The following is a 20,114-nucleotide window of genomic DNA, read 5'->3' on the forward strand; positions in this document are numbered from 1 at the left end:
GTATTGCATTTCTGAGGTGATATTAACACTCAAACTTTACGTTTATCACTTCATTCTTGGCAGAAAAGAGTTTTAGGTCATACATTTATATACTGTACCCTGTGTGTGTGTGTGTGTGTGTGTGTGTGTGTGTGTGTGTGTGCGTGTGCGTGTGTGTAAGACTATAGATAGAATAGATTATGGACACTTGTCAATTTCCAGGTTGGAGAGAAAACTCCCAACCACAAAGCATTTAACCAAAGTGACACCTGAGGAAAAATCAATGGCTAATTTAAGACACCACTTTTTCATGTAGGTGAATTGTTTCTGCTCTTACAAGACTGGCAGTAATGAAAAAAAAAAAAAACGTAACACTCCTTTAAAGTTATTATTTCCTTCTGCAAAGTGTCACTATTGCTAAAAAAAAATCAATGACTAATTTAAGGAAGCATTGTTTAATTGCTTCCACTGATGGGAAAAATGAAAACGGATGTGTAAGTAATGAAAGAACACTACTTGCCTTAATTTGTCAGAGCAGGTTACAAGCCAACCCTGTTAGAGTCCCCACTCTTAGGTTTTTTTATTGATTGTGTGTAGAGCAGGGAATTGCCCTTAACTTAAAACACCTGATTGCTTCCCTGAGGATATCTAGCAACATCTAATCTGACATGTACAAACCCGAAAACAGCAGTAAAGCTTTTAATATGATGAATGACACTTCTAATTTGGGTTTTCCCTTTTAAAATGGCAGTAATCTGTAGTAATAACCTGCCTGCTGTTCACCACTGAAAAAGTACTGTACACATAATATTACTCGAAGTGCATTATAAAAAGCTGCCAAGCACACAGATAACAAACAACATAATCTAAGTTTAATTCTATCAGTGCAGTTTGCTCAAGGAGGTCCTCACATATTGTACAGTAATTCCTAAAAATCACTTCTAATTTTAATTTTTAACACAATCTCAGATGAAGCTTCTTTTTGAGGAAACTGCGCTTTGTAATAATTGCAACATTTTACAGACTTTCTAGCAGTGGCGTAATGCACATTTACTTAAGTACCATCTGAGGTACTTTATTGTATTACTCCATTACCTTTCAGAGGATAATATTTAAGCAATAGTGGTTTGAGGAGGGAAGACAACGCCCCTCAGCTGTGATATAATCATAACATGTAACTAACTGAAGTGAGCTATTGCTTTTTATAATATGGTCATCAAGTTTGTCAGTACGAAAGTTATAGTCACGTTCACATTTAATGTGTTTTTATGAATAAATGATCATGTTCACAATAAAAAAGGCCCTTTTGGGCTGGCTGCCCGCACATACCGTTGGGCGATATTACGAATCCCACTATGGCCACGCCAAGACCCGCCCTTCAATAGCATTTATTGGCCAGGCGTCCATGCTTACGCAAGGTAACGTTACCCCATTTGTACAGCTCCTATCCCCTGACCAATCGGCTATCGGTAGCTGTGGAACGCAGCGCAGGCAACGTTAGCCTACACTAGCAGCTAGCTAGCTAGCATAGACCGTTTCTTTAGCTTAACGCCAAAGAAAGGCAGGCACACAACTACACAAACAAACGAGACAGCAGTGAACCATCAACTAACCGATTGAGGCAGCGGTGGAACAGAAATTCCCGTTTTCTTCTAGGTAAAATTACTGCTTTTTTGTCAATTGAGTCTGGCGGCTTTGAAAAGAGCAAAGACAACAGCTTCAGTTTAAACCAGCTCCTCTGTGTAACGGCAGTGTGTGTGTGCAGATGAACGGGTTCCCTCCATGGCACCAGCTTTTAGGGTTTTCACGTTTTCTCAGACGCGGAGTGATACCTATTGTGCTTGTGCAAAGGAATTTGAATCCTAGGTGTTCCACGGCTACGAACCAGTCAGATTGCTTGATTTAAGCGATCCTTTTTTTTTTTTATCCAGTTACTAATTACTTAGCCATTTAAGATTTTAAAAACCTTTAACAAGCATAAACAATACAATGCTTTGTTATACAGTAAATTAAACCACCTAACAGTGTATAAAATTATGTGTTATTGTATAAAATCCAATAACATGATACACACTGTACTTTTACTTCGTTTTAATGCAGGATTTTCACTTAGAGTGGAATATTTCTACATGACTTTTCCTTATGTACAGTAAAGGATCTGAATATTTATTCCACCTGTGCTTTTTAGTGGGTGTCTGGTCAGATTTTATAAGGGGGGTAGGGCTACTTTGAGGGGGCTTCACTGCTTCTGAAGCCCTGATCATGTCTGTGTGCGAGGCCTCTGAGATGTGGTTTGACTTTTGCTGTTCAAATGAACTTCACGGTTACAGACGGGACACAAATGACTGCGGTTTATTCAAACTCACATCATTGAAATCTCATGCAAACTCCTTGGTGCTTTAAATATGTGGCGAGTGTTTCATGTCAGCTTTCTGTTGCAGTATTTTTCACCTTTATGTATGTATGTATGTATGTATGAGGGGAAGAGGCCACTTGCAGGATTACTTGTCTTACACCTTTTGAAGGTGTTGTGTCACAAATCACCATGCAAATCCTGTTATCTGGCCCCAGTTCAGGGAATCAGGGCCTCAGCTATCAACATATTTACCATTTATGGACATATGCTTTACATCCTGTGCCACCGGCCAAATCCTCCCCTCCTCTGCTGCACTACCAGCTAATATTCAGTGTATCTGAACTGCGAATTGTGGTCCTCCCCCACTGTAACAAACAGATGGCCGCTCGATCTTGAGTCATCACAAAGCCATTACTAGAGTGACTTGTCCTCAGCCGGGCCGCCTTGATTCGTGCCCGATGGCTCTCGCCAGTGTTTGCTCAGGCTCTTAAGTCATCCTCGGGCTTCGTGACACACTGTGTTTGCTCAGGTTAAATGGCTTGTGTTGCCTCTGGAGTCCCCTGATTGGCTGTGACACTGCGGTGTTTGACGAGTGAAATGACACAGAGCAGCCGCCCGCCGCAGCAAATGTGTTTGGCTGTTTGAAACAAGTTGGCTTTTAATACAGTGTGTTTACACACCAAAAAGCCCTAAGTGTGTTTCTATCTGTGTTGCCAGGGTCTATCAGTGGCCAGACCAGTGAGCATAAATCATTCAGGGGTAATTCAGAGGAACAACAGAGGCGCTGAAAGGAAAAAGCAAGGAAATTATAAAGCCTCTATAATGGAGGCCCCTATTACAGCTGCTGGTCTGGTTTAAGACTGTCTTATAAATGGTTTTATTATCTAGGAGGCTCTATTTTGGCCAGCCAAGCCTGCACTAAGGCTACATCTGTCCAAAATCACTTGGTGAACTCTATTTTACTGTACTCCTAAACACAATTCTGAGTTGTAATCACAAACTTTCCAATACATCCCCATTTTCTTCAGAACTTCCGATTCCCAAATCCAGACTCAAGTCAACATTTTGCTTTTTGTTTTTTTTTTTTTTTTTTTTTTTTTTTTTTTTACAGAACACACCACAATGTGCTGTAGGACACACACACACACACACACACCAGGGTCGTAATTGTTTTCAGCAGCAGTCACTGCAGTGTGTGGATCAAAGGTCCTGGAGAAGCTGCTGACTGCAGCGTCGTCATGGTCTAATTTGGCTGCTGTGTTTTTTTTTTTTTTTTAGGGGTTTCAGGCAACGCCACTGGTTCCCCACTCATTACACTTTTTACTCTCTTGTTGATCATCTTCCTGCTCTGGAGCAGATGAAACACAAAAGCCAACCCCCCCTTCCCTCCCCAATACAAAAGCTTGTGACAGTAATAAATAGCCTCCGTGATCCAGGTTTAGAAAGCTGTGAAATTGGATATTGAGATGCTCTCCGGAGCTGCGGGTCGGGAGTAGTTTCAGACTAGACTGTGGGAATCGTCTAATCCGATCACCGGGAATGTAAGACGGGCTAATCGCCTGACGGGCCCGGTGTCTTGTGCCCACGGGGCATCGGTGGTGGGGAGTTGATGCCGTGCTCGTTTTGAATGGGGATTTATCAAGTCTTTCGTTTCACAGGCACTCGTAAAAACACTTTTATGTCTTCCACTTGTCAAAATGTTGGTGCATTAGAATAGATGAGCGATGACAAATGTTACTGTGTAATGCAGAAGGTCCAGAGCATGAACTGCACTGCAAAAGGGAAAACACAAAAACATAAATAAGCTGTTTTTTTAATTCTTGATACCATTTTTTTTTTTTTTTTTTTATCCAATCATACCAGTTTTGCACACTTTAACACATTTATACAACTTCTCATTGAAGCGGTCAAGAGCGATATAACGGGAAAACAAAAAAAGTAAAAAAGAAATTTGTACAAAGACATAGAGGCTTGATGTAAAGCTGCTTCGAATTCCCTTCATTATTGTAATGAGGTTTGACAAAACCTCATGACAGACTGACACCCGGCACATGGTGCAAACTACCTGCTAACGCACAACTCTGCTGTCGATCTGTACGTACAAACTCGCCTCAGGCAACTGACTTATACGTACATATGGGTATGCATGTACATATGCATATGTGTACTTGCTAAGGCAAACAATTATTCCATTTAAGAGAAGCGGTCGCATTTAAAGTTCTCATTTCTGTGACTTTATAAAGACGCGGTTTGTGCAAACAGCTTTCATCAGAGTGTGATGAAACCTGATGAAAGCTGTTTGCTGTTGTGTTGCTGTCTTAATAAACAGTCGCCCAAAAATGAGAACACAGCGTGGGGCAACTTCACTTTATCAAAAAATCGGATATTGGCCAATCATGAAGTTCACCGCGGATGTGATGCAGTTTCTTTAGGACACAACAGGTACATAAAAATAGCCCCTGTAACACCTCCAAACTTTAAATCAGTGTCACATTTATAGGCAGTAATTTGTCCCGTGTTTCCTGATGAAATGGAATTAATGTTCGAGCATTTTACTTACATTATACATGTGTCTTTCTTAGCAACCATACTTTTGAGAGTAAAAAAATCTATTTTTTGAACATAGAAAATAGTTTTCCTGCTCACAAATGTGACTTTATTTCATCTTGTCAATATGCAAACAGTCTGTATTTACATCATGGGACATTTAAATTAAATCAGCTCTTTCAGGCAGCGTGACTTACAGCATAAATTCAGTGGAGGAGACTCTGGGATTCAATACTACCTTTAAATCAGGAATGAATTAACAAGAAGCATTATTGATGAATGAATAAAAGCTGACAAGGGAAAATGAGTTGTAGGGGAGGTTCAACAAACAGTTTTTTTATGCACCGTGGTCATGGAGATCATCAAATTAACACTGGATTGCATGGACTAATTGAGTATCGGGTATTATTTTTATAAAAGACCATCATCATTTAACTAGGGTCTGACTTTTAGTGCCCCCTGATGCTCTATATTCTGTTTTCAGGAACATTTTGGATACAAAATATTGCATAGTATTTTGGGTGATTTTCCAGGCACTGAATAATACTGAGTTAGGTCTAAAAATATCTGTATTTGGCAACTTCCTGCAGAACTCCCAAATCGGTGGAGCCCTAACCCCGTCTCCCCCGCTCTGGCCCGGCACGCCACCCGTCTCTTCACCTTCCACAATGTCGTTTGATCTTTGCAACGCTGTCAACGCCGCGGATCAGCCTCACAACAGACCTTGTAGCCACAGCCACCCAGTGAGGTGGCCAACCATCTGTCACCGGGGCCCACAGATCTCGGACGGCAAAGGGCCCAACCCCCCCCCCCCCCCCCCCTCCCCCCCACCCCACACTCACCCCCTCCCAGGACCCATTAGCTCTCCCCTAAAGCAGCCACTGTAGCTCCGAGAGGGCCCCCAACAGGCACAAAATGGACTGCTCCTTATCCTCCTTAATTCCCAAATGAGTTCTCTTTAGCGTATACATAATTCATTTCTTGAAGTCACTTACTGGCGCCTTGCACCCGTTTAGCAAATACTTATGTCAGGTTTATCTTTTTTTGTACAACAGTTACAGGTGTGTAAATGGGATTGCAGCTGCTGTAAACCTTACGGAGAGATTAATCTTGGTGGGAAGGAAAATATCTGTGAAACAATGAAAAAAAGAGTCTGGATTTCAGAGTCATGCAATGTGATTTAAATAGCAAGTGAGGAGCCTGCAGAGCCTGGAAAAGTATACTAATGTAGTCAGATGAGGATAGATGTTACAGGGGGTAAATTTAGACCACCTCACATTCATAATACCTAATGCTCTTTAAATAGGCTTAAGAGGAGGACTGGAAATAGGCTCTGATAATGAATTATTTTCAGTACATTTCTTTTTCCTCGTTTTCTTCTTCTTCGTCTGCTTTCCTTTCCACAGGCATATTAATTCTTTCTCTGCGAATATGTGGCAGCCATGTCAAATCTACTAAATAATGCACTTGTTACGATACACCTTAATTTCTTGGAGAGAGGAACTCGTGGGGTATTCGCCAGTTAAATTGAACGCAGGCGGTAATGTTTTAGTAATACTTTTCTTACAGTTATTCTGTTTCCCTGCGCAAGATCAACTATGAAGAGTAATGTGAGGAAAGATGGGGGGGAGAAGGGCAAATTAAATGCGTGCTCAGAAGAGAAAGTATACAGGACTCTTTTTTTGGGGGGGATTTATCAATCAAAACAAAGTATGTAGTTTTGTGAGTTTGTACAAGAGATTAGAGTGGATTTTAGGGGTCACCAGGCATAAGTATCCTGACATAACAATATTCCAAAACAAACATTAGGTCATTTTAAAAACCACAAAAGCATCACATCTTGCTCTTAAATTAGATCGCATATAAAACTAAAATGAGCAAACCATTATCAACATACAGAAGGAGTTCACAGGCAGTAAAAATGCCAGAAAAAGAAACCCTGCTGTGGTAAACAGTCGTATTTAAAGGCTCAATCTCAAAACACACGTCATAAATAGAAGCGTCAAAGATATCTCTGTCTATATCACAAAACCTGCTAAACACACAGGACAAGCACACCCTTCTTCTCGTAAGCCACGTGAGAAACAAAGGCGGAGTGTGATAGCGCAAATGGCACGCTTCCAGGATCCTCTCTCCGCAAGCCGCACCATGAAGAGCCGAGTAAATACATTAGACTCGAGCACCTATAAGCACAGACACAAAGGCTGCAGGAGCAGGGCCGTGGCAGCGAGCTGACCATTACCAAAGCGCTCATGTGAGAAGAGATTCTGCTCTGGACCCCCGTTGTCTTGTTTTGGCAGCAGAGGGCAGGGGGACCGAGTGCTGAGCCAGGACAATATGTTTTTTCAAATGCCCCTCAGCCAATATTTATTTAGCTACAAGCTGGCACGTCTGAGGAGCTCGACGCCGCCAAGACCAGGCGCACAACCGTGATTTTCAAGATGTTACAAACATCAGGCTCCGATATGATTCTGACCTTGCTAATGTCCAATAAATTACAAATTAGTTTTGTGTGTGCCATAACTGCTGCAATACCACATTTGACGATGCACCGTGACCAAGGCAACAAAAAACAATAAATTGACAATTTAGTTATTTACCCGGCAAATAGACAGAATGAAATAGTTTTCTCAAATAAGAAATTGGTTAGTTGCTCGTCCTGGCTCAATTTGAAAGGCCAATACAGGGCAGTAGAGATTCAATAAAGTCCCAGCAGTAATTTTAGTAGCTGGCTGTTGATTGCAAATGAAGAAGAGTGAGGTGCAGGATAATGGCTGAGCTCTGCTGACTGTCGACTGGTGGTAGAGGGAGTAAGTGGGGGAGAGAGGGCTCTTTTATTTATTTATTTCTAGCTTTTTAAAACAGATGGTTCCTTATGTGCTGAGCGGAAGTGTCTGTTAACTCAGTTGGCTCACTATTGGTGGCTGCCGGCCAATGATAACAACGGGATCGGGGAGTGTGAGCAACAGTGCAGTTTGCTTTTCTTCAGATGCTCTGCGAACAGAAGGATGGCAGCCTGCAGATACTGTTGCACGGCCACCCGAGCCTGGCGGTGCCAGCGCCGGCACCCATCGCACCTCACGGCAGCACCCGCTCCGCCTCGCTGCTGCATGTGTGAGTTACAGGACAAACAGAGGCCAAGAGCACAGGTTTGAGTCGTAGTGTCGAACACTGAGGTTGTTTTACAGGTTGTGGACCAGAATGATACTTACATACTAGTGTTGTATTACTTTCACACATATGTTGTGGTTCAAATGGCCCATAATAATCTAAACCACGAGCATGAAGAGTAGAGCATGAAAAGTATTTTCCTTTATTTTCTACGCTGCATCCTTACTCAGCAGGCATTTCCGTCTTGAAAGCTTCAGCTTTAGAAGAAAAGTGCATTTTTATCGAGAACATCAAACTGCAGTGTAATCTCAGATTACCTCTCTTGTGTAAAAAGAAACGTTGGAAGTTCAACAATGGCTGGAAAAAAGTTGGCAGATATAGGTTTTTAAAGGCTGATACCATGACCAAAAGTTTGGGAAATAAGCCTACAATAACCAACAATTCTGAGGTTCTCAAAATGACCTCTTCTGGTCCCAGTTTCTGCAGCATCGTGCTATTTCAGTATTTGCCTCTCTCTTTTTGCTTTGCATGACCATAATAGATTGCTTGTCAGCGCAGTGTCCCTTCTATAAATTATGCCCATTATGTACAAATCTGCATCCCATGATTAACTGTATATCCAATACCAACCTTTCGTACCAGTGCAAGAAGTAATGTGTCCTTTCCGTAGTAGAGGCGGAGAGTAAAGGTGTGGAGAGGGCCCAATGGTGGATTGGCATGTAGTGAATGTGACTTTCATGCAGGAGGACGTAGTTTGCATCACAATTAACCTTTTGCAGTAAATGTAGGCGCACTTTCCCCCTAACTTTCGCAAAGTGTTTTAGTTGCATAGTTTCTTTGCTATAACCATGATCTTTCCCAAAGCTTAGTGTTAGTGTTACCCCAAAAAATTTGCTTATTGTTACTTCACTTGGATGTTTGAGCGTCACTATGCAGAATGATGTACACTACCTCTCAAAAGTTTGGGGTCACTTAGAAATTTCCATTCCACTCCATCGCACATCTGAAATTTTGAATTAAGGAGAATGATAGATTTTAAACGGGGTAATTTTACTTTTTTTCTGGGGGAAACCATATAAGACAAATTACCGTTCAAAGCATAGTAGAGCATGGAGTATTTTTATATGTCGTAAAACATTTCTTTGGGGGGGGTGGGAGGGGGGAGATCTTTAACTGTCTTCAGCCAACATTGGCATTCATGTCTTATCTTCAGCGCTCTGAACTGCCTTTGTGTGTGAACAGTGTTATAAAATCTTACCTTGCCTCATCCTCATCGTCAGAATAATTAAATTACTCATGCACTCTATATGTCTTCACACCAAGAGGTCGGGAGGCGTAATCAGCCTATAGGAAATTTGTCTAATTAACCAGTTGATTAATCCGTATGCTAATGAAACTATATTGATACAGTTCCACGTATGTCTGGTTGGAGGCCTAGCGAGGGATGAGATCAAATTAGAGCAGTGGGACAGTTGCTGTGCTAAAAAGATGCGTTGAATGTCTGGCAATATGTTCCTCCACACTGAGGAGAAAACACAGAAACACGTCTCTGTCTATCCATATGGCTGCGTTTGTAGCGCATCTGGCTCGGCTCAGCTTGCTGTATACAGTTACCAACCTGTTTCCAGTTGTATTCGCACCTCAAGATGCCGCGTGCAAAGTGAAAATTAAGGCAGAAGGCTCGTGTTACAGGAATAATTAAACGGAGGCCAAGTGAAGTCACACTCCTCGTGGCAATCGCGCTCCAACCCTCAATTACTTACAGTGAACAAAGCAATTAAAAGGTCTGTCCAATGGAGTTACCTGGGACTGGATTGTGAGCTGTCTATAGTGAAACCCCCAGGGGCCTAAGGAGCTCCGCTAGCCAGTTCCAGAGCTAGGTAATTACTATTGATCAACTGGCATTAGACCATGTGAAGACACATTGTTATTTTTGCCAGCGCTCTATTTTAGGTGTCCACATCAACAGTGGGCTTGTTTGGTAGCTGATGGTGTGATTAGATAGATAGATAGATAGATAGTAGGGCTGGGCGATATGGAGAAAATCACAATATTTTTGACCAAATACCTCAATATCGATACCGCAACAATATTGTAGTGTTGACTATTGGTGCTTTCACAAAATATTTACACAATGAGATTTTTTATAAATAATCATCAGTAATGTGGATATAATGACTAAGTGGGTAAAGGCAAATAATAACAGTTACAACAGTCTGGTAAGTTCAGAAAATGACTTGAATGAATCACTTTACTGTAATGCAGCCTTTAAAACCAGGAAAAGACTTATGCCATATTATATTACGATATCCAAACTCTAAGACGATATCTAGTCTCATATCACAATATCGATATAATATTGATATATTGCCCAGGTCTAATAGATAGATAGATAGATAGATAGATAGATAGATAGATAGATAGATAGATAGGTAGATAGACAGCTAAAATTGCTAGATTCATTCAAGTTTGGAAGCAGTTTTGGTGAAAAGAAACCAACTGTTGGTGACACACATAGTCCAATATTTTGTTCACCCATCCATCTCGCCTGACTTCCAACCTTAAACTACTTCCTCCTTTGCCATGGCCGCTAGAGGCCTTTCTCAGCAAGCGTGTTTAGTTTTGGTGTTACTCGCGGAAGCAACTGATGCTGTCGTTCTTCTTTGATTTGATTTCACTTAATTATCAGAATTCTTGATTCTGAAATTTGTCTTGCGTCCCAAGACGTACGCCATTTCACACGCATAGCCAAACAGCAACATTTAACCAAACCACAAAGCCAAATATTACAAACATACATTACATCACACATTACAAATAAGTAGCTGCAGTGCAATCAATTTAATCGCTCCCTTTTACATTCAAAGCTTAGTGTTCACATTCTCATTATCATTTGAATCCGTTTTACAGACTAAGCAACAAAATAATCCTTTAACCGGTTCTTGGGAGGACAGTCTCCAAGATTAGGTAAGGCAACTAAAATACTTGATTCATGTTAGGAAAAGATGCATGAAACTCAGACGTGCTACATGCCCAACTTACTTCCGCTTTGCTACATAAAGGGCAAGCTACTTCCTGCATTGGCACTGAATGTTTGACGTTGGACATAAATTGTGAGGCACACGACACTAAGAATGATCTGACGTCTCACCACAATGTAAAGTAAACTTCCTGTGTGAGCATCCCCCCCGTCAATGACTGTTCAACAAACTACAATAAACAGAATACAACCTCTGTGCACTCCTATTAATTGTATACATGTTACTGTCCTTCAATATATTCATTGACTGTATCTGCCCCTCCTGCACACACACACACACACACACAAAATGCTCTTTTATTAACTCCGCAGCATGCTATCCTTCAATAGACTCATTCACACACAAAGATACACATGTATTTCCTCTATCTGACCAGGGCAGTGGCCTCGATCGGGACACGGTACACCCCGTCACCACAACAATACCACCCACGCCTGTCCACACACACACACACACACCACCCCCTCAGACACTTGATTGATTTAGATTGATCGTCCCAGTGTCGTGTTTAGTCCCGAGCCAGACCGAGTCACCGCCGGATCGCACCGATGATGTTTACTTCGTTTGACTACTTGACAGAGCCATTGTCTCATTCACACTGCCTCCTGAGTTATTTTCTTCTCTTGTCACCCACTTCCTCTTTTTTCTCCCCTTCGTTTTTTTTTTTCCCTCCTCTCTCTCTCTCTCTCTCTCTCTCTCTCTCTCTGCCTTTTGTGTTGCCTCACTTTCCTCACTTTCTCCCCTCTCCTGCAGCTATTCTTAGCTGGGAGCTGTGTGCAGTGACTGTCTCTACCTCACAAACAGAACACCTTGAGGGAAGAGGGATTAGAATACAGGTTTGTACCTCAAAGCAGTGAATTTCCCTCTCTCATTTTTTTTTTTTTAAGTTTTAGCGACTCTAGAAGTCCATCCAAAAAGTGCCTTTACTCCAGGTCCTTGGAGGCCTTTCAAAGTGTAATGTGCTGTAATTGAGACTCCAACAGAGGATCCAAAGAGTCTTCCAAGAAATGATCCTCCAGCATCAAACACACCGCCATTTTAGTCTCGACTAAAACTTTCTTCAGATGTTCCTGTTTTTTATTCAAAAAAGCTTCAAACTTTAAAGGTATCCTGTTTGAGTTTTTCTCAAAAGTGTCATTTTGTACAAAGTTTTTTTTAATTTCATGTTTATTATAAATGTAGACTCTAATATGTGCACAAAAGGAGACGATGGAAAAGAAAGGCTGCTGGGTCTTTGTGGTGGTCGGATGACCGATCATCATGACGGGAGCAAAGCAGGAAGTCATGCGACGTGGTAGTTAAGACCTAGAAATTCCGTGTGGGAGTGGAGGGGGATGGGTCAAACAAACACAGGATGTTCACCATGGAGACCGGTGTTCGTGTCCCGCTTGAAATCCATTTGAAAATAAACATGAATGTCGAGTCTTTTTACATTTTGCTCCACATTCGTAATAATGTCATGTACGGACGCACAGGAGTAAAGTAACGTAACACATGTACTGATTTTAACCTTTTTTCAATCTTTTTCTAAACCTAACGCAGTTGTTTTTGTGCCTAAACGTAACCAAACTGGGACCGTTTCACAAGTTAACGTGTTTAAAACCATGACTGATTATGTATGGGGACGGAAAACGCTCCGGTTCTAAAACATGAATGAGAACTCTTTAAAGTGCTCAGTGTAAAAAGGAAATTCAAACATCTACATTTCCACGTCAAACTGGATAAACTCCATCTAAGATTGTGATTGAAAGCTCCAGAACAGCTACTAAGTGGACCTTGAGGTGAGTGAGGTGGTTTGTTGTTTCTCTGCTGTTACTGTAATGAAACAAAAAATGTCGTTATTATGTTAAAGATAGGAAAAGAAAAACAACCTCATAACTAAATGTGAAAGAACACATTTAGATATTATTATACAAAATACCAAAGCTAGAAAACATTTACCAGCTTGTTTCCTGTTCAACGTTAGTCATCAATCAGTGGATCGAAATTAATTTCTTGACTATCAGATTGACTCAGAAACAGCTCTGTCTCTCTGTGTGTGTGTGTGTGTGTGTGTGTGTGTGTGTGAGAGAGAGAGAGAGAGAGGACATGGGTAACAAAATCAAGCCTTCCCCTGAAAAAAAAGCATGCTCAACTTCAGCGATCCTTGGCTTAATTCTCAATTGAAGCCCCAAATTGACATGTCTCCCTTATGATCTTGACATATTATTAAGATTTAATGGTAGAATTATGATCATTAAAACAACATGACTGATACAGGGGGCAGATGATGAGCTATTCATTTAACCTACTCTTCCTGTAATACTATTGAAACAGACAGTCTGCCAGTTATTAGATCATAATTAGCTGCTGCAATCTGTACGGAATCCGAGGAAATGACGCCAAGTTAGCAGCGCAGCGCTGCTCTGCCCACTCTCCGTTTAGCCTGAGAGAGACATGCAGCCGTCGGCAGCCTTTTTCAGTCACTTTCGTGAACTAACTGTACAGTGTGAGAGGAGTCCGTGTTTGAATAACCAGGAATATAATGAACCAGATGGCAGCTAATGAAAATAACTGGCTCTGTTTTAACGACAGCACTGCTGCAACGCAAACACCAGGCCATGTTTTGACTGACGTGGCGTGATGTGTTTGTGTCAGCGGTGGAAGAAGTTTTCAGATCTTTTACTTTAGTAAAAGTACTAATACCACACTGTGAAAATACTCCGCTACAAGTAAAAGTCCTGCATTCAAAACCTCATTTAAGTAAAAGTATGTAAATGTACAGTTGTTAAAGTACTAAAAGCAGTAAAATGTTCCCTGTCAGTGTTTTACTATGATGTTTCTGGATTAATATGACTGCTGAATTAATGTGTATGTTGCATTTTACTGCTATAGATGTTTAGAGTGTGCTAATTTTAATTCCTATATATACTGTTGAGTAGTTTAATCTACAATGATGCATCATAGTGTTTAAAATACTTATAGGTTTGTAGCAGGCTGTCCTGTGAGAACCACATTACTTTTCATGGTGTCAGAAAAACAGTGACGATGCATTTTCCAGCTGATCCAAGAAGAGACTTTATTTAGCTTAAGAAGTAGGAGAATTATTTCAACACATAAAGGAACACTTCATCCTTTAGTTTATCACATACATTCCACGTCAACATATCTCGAGGTACGTGGTTTTCACTTGACAGGAAGGGGATGAAGAACTGTAATCTGAAAAGTAACTAAAGCTGTCAGACCGATGTAGGGGGGTAGAAGTATGCAGTTCCTAAAAATGGAAACGCTGAAGTAAAGTAACTCAAATTTGTACTTAAGTAGAGTATTTGAATGTACTTAGTTACATTCCACCACTGGTTAAAACAAAGTTTAGGTGAGGGATCATCTTTTTTTGTCCTCTTTCCCTTCATTTCCTCTCTTTCTTCAGCTCCCCATACATACAATAAACACATGAAGCTCTGTGCTTTTCATGCATGGCTGACAAACACCCTGGCTCTCTGATTACCATAATGTGTGTGTGTGTGTGTGTCTGTGTGCGTGCGTGCATGCGTGCGCACCTACATCATCTGTGCCAGTTTAGCGATTGGAAATCTGCACCCTCAGCTGTTTTCTCCCTCTTGCGCAGAAGAGGGAGAAACCACACTGTAGGCGTCCCACTCTCTCCTACAGTAGCTCCCCCCTCCGGCATTTCTCCTGGTAGCGTTCGCCAAAGTCGTCCTATTAATAAGCAACATATTTGATTTTCTATGCATTGTCTCAGCCCCCAAACCTCCATAAAACGATACGAGATGGGCTAGGTATGTTTGGGGCGGAATAATTCAGAGGAGTCGGAGAGTGTGGGAGACGTGTCACGGCGCCCTGGGGCGACCAAGATGCTTCGGGTGGGTGAGAACGTCGAGCTGAGAACGTGCAGCTCACCAGATTAGACCCCCCCCGGGTGAGCAGCGAGCTGAGAACGCCGAATCTTGCAGTTAAGATTTCATTTTCCCTGTTTACCACATACAACCCACAGAAGTTCAAACTGTCCTGTAACATCAACAAGTTTGAGGTTTTCAATACAACATTGATAAAAAAAAAGATTAGATTAGAGATCATTAGGTCATTACGTTCAAATATATAGGCTACCAATTGCCTCTAAAGCTCACTAATTAACACCTATTTTGTAAGTGTAAGCCACACAGATGTAAAAACGACAAGTTGGGGTTTTACAGGGACCATGAGGGAACTATTTTTTTCACAAGTGGACTTCCTTTTTTTGAACTTTGGAGAGAGCCAAGCTAGCTGTTTCCCCCTGCTTCCAGTCTTTATGCTAAGCTAAGCTAATTGCCTTCCGGCTCTACTGTAGCTCCATTGTTAATGCATAGACATGAGAGAGGTAATAATTATAGCAATAATAATTGAATTTAAACTTTATCTATAGAGCACTTTTCTAAACAAAGGTTACATACAGTAGCATAGCAAAGTACTTTGGGGCTTAAAACGAGAACAGGCAACCACAACAGAGTAATGATTACAAAATATGAATAAAAGAGGAATAAAACCAGATCAGAGATTCACGAAACGAGTAGCGAAACGAAAGTAATGAAACGAAAGTAAATCAGGGAAAACTATAGCTTACAGTGTTGATTTCTTAGCGAGAAAGTAAACAAGTGTATTTCCCAAAATGTTTCTTTAATGCGTAATGGATTTTTTTTCATGTTGAGTAACTTCATTAGATACCTTTAGAGCTGGCGTTTTAGCACATTAAACAGAAATGTTAGCATTCCATTAGCTAGACTTGTAAGTTAGCAAAGCACCTAGCAGTGATGTGTTCACCAAATAACCTGCTGATATTAAAAAACAGTGAGCTGATATAGATTTCAATGAGGTTAATTAGACAGTGCAACGCATTAATGCATTCCTTAGCTGCTATTGAGCTAACATTGATGGTTAGCTAGCCCACAGCGTTAGCATTAGTTGACATTGACAAGTGATTCAAACTGAAACAGTAGTGTCAGAAGACTTGAGTCTTCGAAAGCAATCAATAAACTATAGGGACACTGAGTTTTGTTGCTGGATTTGTGTACATTTTAAATAATGTTTTCCTTGTGACAAAACAACTAAGGAATTCATTCATTTTTGCAGGTTTTTGAACTTTATAATTAATAATTAGGTGTGATTGTACTAAAAAATGGTTTATTTTTCCTTGTTTGTTTCCATTTATTCCCACACACAGGTGCCGTGCTTCTTGATGAGCCTAATGAGGATTATCTGGGAGCTGTCTCCACACCTGTAACGTGTTGCCCATTACTGCTCCTGCAGTATAAAGGTGTGTGAGTGTTTCGCTCCTCTGTTTGGCATTAAGATCTGAGAGATGCATGCACTTAATGCACCTTTTTTTTTTTAAAGCACTTTATGTTCTGCACCTTTTTATTCTTTATCATGGCAAAGGTGTGTAAAATTTCAAATATCATGCCAAAGACGACCATGTGACACTGTAATAAAAACATATAAGACTTCCAACAAGAGCACGTCTCGGAGTCACAAAGTTCAGACTATTTGCAGACAAAACAATAACGTGAGATGGCAGCCTGCTGCTCTGCCCATTGCTGCCCTTGGTTAGGGAGTGTTGAGCAGCGGTGACTGTGTCCTGTGCTGATTACAGTACTGATGGGCCTCCGTTTGTCACGGCTCTTGCTAGCTCCAGCACCGAGCAGCGGGGTTCCCTGATTACTTAATTGCTTGTAAGAGCTCATTAAAGCTTCCTATCCATCATAAGTCGTATGGCGAGTAACAATTTCAGAGGGAGAGAGAGATGCTAAGAACTCTGATGAGCAATTAGTGACGTGAAACGCCTTTTTGAATTGTTGTAGTTTTATTTCTTCGGGAAAATGTGTGGAATTCATCACATGGATGGATGCTGCTGTGTTACCAAGTGATAAACACACCCCTGATTTCTCTCTGCTACATCTCCTGAAAGTTTCAGAGTGAAGACACTGGGAAAACTGGATCTTTTTTTAGAGACAATGGAGGATAAAGTTTGTGTGGATCTATGAAAACAAAATACATTTTTTGATATTTTTTTAGAAGAAGTGGCATATTGTGGCATATTTCTACAGATTTATTTGTGTATTAGAATAGACTTATGTACAACACAAACTTATACACAATGAAACTTTGCTGTGCTGTACCTGAATATAAAAGTAATAAATACACAAATACTTTTGACATACACTTGTGCAGAGCCATCCCAGTCAATAAATATATGAATAAGCATTTTAAAAACATGGAAGCATATTGCAGGTTGTATTATTGCACACATAGTTCATGACACCAAGGATCACATTGTTGCATGACGATAAAAGATCCCACACTTTCTCTCTTCCAAACTGTCCCCAGCTAAATTCTCTCTACACATCTGAAGCACACACAAACAGCTTTCTAGCTAAACGGTCATTTTCATGGTTTCCACTGATGCTGGTCTTGATGGGTTATGGACTTTTGCCATCTTTTTTTTTTTTTTTTTCTTTTTTTTCTGCTGTGATCCCAAAAAGGGAGGGGAGAAAACATGCAGTAATTTGGATCCATAGCTTAGAAGAGCTTTACAAGATACTCACAATCTTACCAGGTGCAAAATTAGAATTGGATGCTGTTCGTATTAATTGGTGATCATTTGCAAAGCGGGTGGAAAAAACGTCTTTTGCCAAGAGCAAGTCTTACAAGCCCCCAGCTGGGGTTGTCAGGGGCAGGCTTGTTGGCATTGTGGCAGCATATGTTTGGTGCCAAGAACACCATTGATTTGCATTTCTTTTATATGAATTTTACAAAGCAGAAATGCTCTTTTGTGTAGAAGTGATCCCAAAAGTGAGTGTTGCAATTAATCACAAGTGAAATTTATCGGCTGATGAAAAGCCATAATTCTACTTGCAATCTTTTTTTCTTTTTTTAAGAAAAAAGTGGCAGCATCTGCAGTGCACTCACACTCGCTTTTTGATGAATGTGCCTTTAAAGCTATGCAGTTTGGCTCCATTTAAAACTGGCTTGAAGGAAGAAAAACAGCAGTGCGATCTTTGAGATACTGCAAATGCCATAAGTCATGAAAATAGTTCTTCTGTCTCAAAAACAAGCACTGCATAATGTCGTCGAGTGACGCAAACTCGAGAAAGTGCTTTCATGATTGAAATGAGATTGTGACACAAGCAAATTAATAAAAAGTACGATCTGAAAGTTGTCTAGAATTGTCTCAATATCGTGTGACGGAGATGCAAATAACTCCCAGCATTCAAGAATCCTGGATACAACAACCACACAGTCCTTTCAAATATTGATTCAGATTTGATTCATAATTATGTGATGCACCTACCGCACGTCATCAAGACCTATTGGGACATCTAATTGATCCAATTAAGCAATTAATTCTTTGGTAGGATTAGAGACGATCAGGCTTGTATGTGTAGAGACGAGGCCGGCCCTGCCAAGAGATGGACAGGCTCCAGGTTTTTTGCTTCATCTCTGAGATGGCTCCAGATGGGCTGGGGGCTTGAGACTCATCCGTGGCCAACTGGTCCAAACCTCACACTGAGACTTGCCTACAGTATCATAGACACACAGTCCCTGAACAATGCTCTGCAACATATCCCTGCATCTTGTTGTCAATATTGGAAAATCATTATTAAATGATGCATTTCCCTGCTGACCTCTCTCCTCTCAACAAAACCCCCAAACATTCTGTGTGCATCCTCGAGGTCTAACAGACATGTTAAATGCTTCCCATTAAATATTAGCAATATTTTTTATCCACCTTTGTTTATACATCCGTGTGTACAGCATAGACTGTATATAAAAATTGGACGACACGTCTTCACTTCCTCGCACTGTAAAAAAGTGAAGCCAAAATATCTCTGATACGGGCGTTCCCATCTTGTAATTTTGGAGCCAGAGTCTGTGCAGTAGTGATCGGGCGGTGAAGCTGCAGTATCGAAGTCCTGCCCATACACACGCTCCCAACCAATCGCGAGTCAATCCCAGCTGTCAATCATGATGTTTCACCTAATTTTTATAATCAAATAACTAATAAAAACCTAACTTATTAGAAAATGAACACTTGAACAAACAGCAGCATAATCAGAACTACCTAAAATGACAGAAACCATCTTTGGGAAAATGTATGTGTTAGTACTTGGATTTTTATTTTGGCCCATGTCCCATGGATTTATGACCTATACTGCAGCCAGGCACCAGGGGGCGATTCCGATGTTTTTTACTTTCAATTATACAGACTATGCATCAACCCCTGGTGTACGCCGGCTAGCAGTATTTTCTTCTTGCCTTTTGCTGGCAAAATAGAAACTGAAAGAAATATTTTCATCAAAACATTGCTCCATGGCGCCACCAGTGGTTACAGAGTACTTTTTTAAATAGCATGCTAGCACTTTGCGTGTCTTATCCCTCAGTAGGCAAGTGCAAGAAGAACAACTTTACTTTCTCTTCCGAATCTTCGGCACTAGCTGTTTTTGCGCATTTGCACATTCGTTTGCATCTTGCGTGCGCCATTTTTCCCGAGAATACCTCCACATGGAAAAGGTGAACTCCGCCATTGACAGTGAAAACTATAATACCTGTACATCAAATGTTTTTTCTTCTTCTTTTAAATGGGCTATAGCTAGTATCAAAAAGGGGTTTGATATGATAAAAAATTTAATTTATTTAATTTTTTTAAAGGCTACCTCATTTCCTATCAGGACGGTGTTTGTGGGACTGATTTTAAAATACAGTAGGTACATATTCATTGTAATTAAGAAATGTCACCCGGTGCATGTGACGTTTTTATTTTTTATTTTATAATTTTTTTATTTTATAATTTAATATTTATAATTGTTTTTGGATTCCAATGCTCAGTGGAATGAGACTGAGACGTAAACAAACAAGTTTTGGGGTAGCACCCCGATGCTTTTCATGAGATTAGTTGACAATTAAACAAAATACTTAAGTAATATTTTAGATTTCCATTAAAAGAAGGGAAGATCCATTGTTATATTAATCACTGATCATTGTATGACATTATACACACTGCAGGAGGCAGACGAGGGGCAGCAGATCACTCGATTGGAAAAAGTATC

At 40.6% G+C, this 20,114-nt stretch overlaps 1 long non-coding RNA gene across 1 annotated transcript; it reads left to right on the forward strand.

Annotated features, from left to right (window-relative positions):
• The first annotated feature begins 1,462 nt into the window (after nucleotides 1-1,462).
• LOC114557890 (uncharacterized) lies at nucleotides 1,463-16,394 on the forward strand. The gene is made up of 3 exons (XR_003692860.1): nucleotides 1,463-1,635; nucleotides 11,788-11,870; nucleotides 16,232-16,394. It is a non-coding gene; the product is annotated as an uncharacterized LOC114557890 (long non-coding RNA).
• Nucleotides 16,395-20,114: the final 3,720 nt, after the last annotated feature.

The sequence above is a fragment of the Perca flavescens genome, chromosome 6 (genome assembly GCF_004354835.1).
Source record: "Perca flavescens isolate YP-PL-M2 chromosome 6, PFLA_1.0, whole genome shotgun sequence".
Classification (NCBI taxonomy): domain Eukaryota; kingdom Metazoa; phylum Chordata; class Actinopteri; order Perciformes; family Percidae; genus Perca; species Perca flavescens.